A 2,310-nucleotide genomic window follows, 5' to 3' on the forward strand; every position below is an offset into this window, starting at 1 on the left:
TAAAATTAGGACTAATACATCAACTTTCTAGAAACTCATTTTATTTATATTTGATATGAGAAGGAGTTTGCTTGATTTCGACTAATTTCAAATTAGTTAAAATCAAGCAAAGTACTCACAACAAAAGAGATTCATCGTAAGACCGTAAATGGTTTTCAGAACAAATATATCATTCAATTCTATTCTTCTACAATGTCTGACTCTGTCACGCTCATACCGCGGGTACCATCAAGCCAATAATTTAAAGATGCCGCAAACAGTTTATTTTTCAAATATAAAAAAATAAAAAGAAACTTTATTAAAAAATAATTATAAATAAAAATAAGAATAATCATTTTATCAAATTAAATTTCTTAACTATTAGTGTGTTTTTCTATATCATAAATAGAAATTATTATAAATATTTTGAGAGTAACATATATATACTAATAATTGAAAGTTACAATTAAAAATAATAGTTAAAGTGATATTAAAAATTAAAAATAATATTTATTTTAAGATAAAATTTTCTTAAAATAACACTTATAACAAAAGAGTGTTACACATGTACTCTCTTTAATCTTTAAATACATCTAATTTCTTTTTATATACAAATACATATATTTTTATTTATCAAATTAGAATTCAATTGAATTTTTATAAAAAGTTATAGAAGGAAGTAGTATATACGAGCATACTTGTTTAGACTACTAATGCTCTTCTTGTCATCTCATAGTGGCATGTCAACTTGCAAGCCAATAGCCATCATCCACAATAAAATTAAATATCGAAATCCTATCTTACCTATATATAAACCAGTGAACTCCCTTCCAATTCTTTCATCCCAATCTCCAACTAACCAACAAAGACCACCCAAAGCAATGACCACTATTACTAAATTATTTATTCTATTTATATTTTTGTCACAAGTTGTATCTTCTCTCTCAAAAAGGTGCCACCCAGAAGACGAAAGAATCCTTCTCCAAATAAAAAAAGAATTCAACAATCCAACCCTTCTATCCTCATGGAAACCACACACTGATTGTTGCAACTTTAATTGGTATGGTGTTGGTTGCTCCTATTTAATCAATGAACGTGTTGGTTATCTCAGTATCTCAAACGACACAAAACTTACCTCTCACTGGCCCAATTCCACAATCCATAATGAATCTCACAAAACTCAAATACCTTACAATAAGTGGAACCCGTGTAACAGGCCCAATACCCAAATTCACAGCCCAATTTGAAAACTTAGTTAACTTGGACCTTTCACATAATAACCTCTTTGGCACACTCCCACCTTCACTATACCAATTGCCTAGTCTTCAAGGAGTTCTTTTTAACAACAATAAGTTAACAGGTTCAGTCCCTATTTCATATGGTTACTTCAATAACAGCAATGTAGCTGATTTAGATCTCTCTCATAACAAACTTATAGGGAAACTTCCAATGTCGTTGGCAATGTTGGATGTTTTCATTGTTGAATTATCTTATAACAAATTTGAAGGTGATGCCTCTATGCTTTTTGGTTCCAATAAAAAAACGCTGGTAATAAACATTTCAGGGAATCGATTTGCTTTTGATTTTGGAAGAGTTGAATTGTCTAAAACCATAGCAACGTTGGATGTGAGTCAGAATAAGATCTATGGGAATCTTCCATTGGGAATTGAAAATGTATCATCGTTGAATGTGAGTTACAATAGGTTGTGTGGTGAGATTCCAAAGGGTGGTAATTTGCAGAGCTTTGATGTGTATTCGTTTTTCCATAACAAGTGTTTGTGTGGATCTCCTTTGCCAAACTGCAAGTGATCATTGACGCGTTATTGTTTTCAATAAATGAAATAATTAATTATTATTTATTTACTACTCTTGTAGAGTTTGATTGATAGACAATTTGTTTGTTTATATGAAAAGTATAAATAAATGTTTTAATTAATGACCAAGATGTGACAATCTTAAAGAATAATTATTCCATATAGTGTTAATTATTCCATAGAGTTTGAATGATAGATAATTTGTTTATTTTATTTTATTTGTCACGTGACATTATATTGTTTGTAAATTGTATCCTTGAAGGACATGTTTCCTACACTAAAATGATATAAATGAGAAAAAATATTTTCCATGCATGAAATATAGGAAATTAAGGATTTAATTTATATACACTTTTAGTTAAAAGAGATTTTATATTGTCAGTCAATCACAAAAGTTAAAATATTAGAGATGTTTGAATTTTACCATTATTATCTTTAAAGTCATGTTCGTGAATGATTATGATATGTTGATTGTATAAAACGTTTTACACTAATAATTCATAATAATTAAACTCAA

The 2,310-nt window shown here is 28.7% G+C and overlaps 1 pseudogene; it reads left to right on the forward strand.

The window, feature by feature from the left end:
• The first annotated feature begins 727 nt into the window (after positions 1–727).
• LOC101489504 (polygalacturonase inhibitor-like) lies at positions 728–2,104 on the forward strand (annotated as a pseudogene).
• The last annotated feature ends 206 nt before the right edge of the window (positions 2,105–2,310 follow it).

The sequence above is a fragment of the Cicer arietinum genome, chromosome 4 (genome assembly GCF_000331145.2).
Source record: "Cicer arietinum cultivar CDC Frontier isolate Library 1 chromosome 4, Cicar.CDCFrontier_v2.0, whole genome shotgun sequence".
NCBI classification, from domain to species: domain Eukaryota; kingdom Viridiplantae; phylum Streptophyta; class Magnoliopsida; order Fabales; family Fabaceae; genus Cicer; species Cicer arietinum.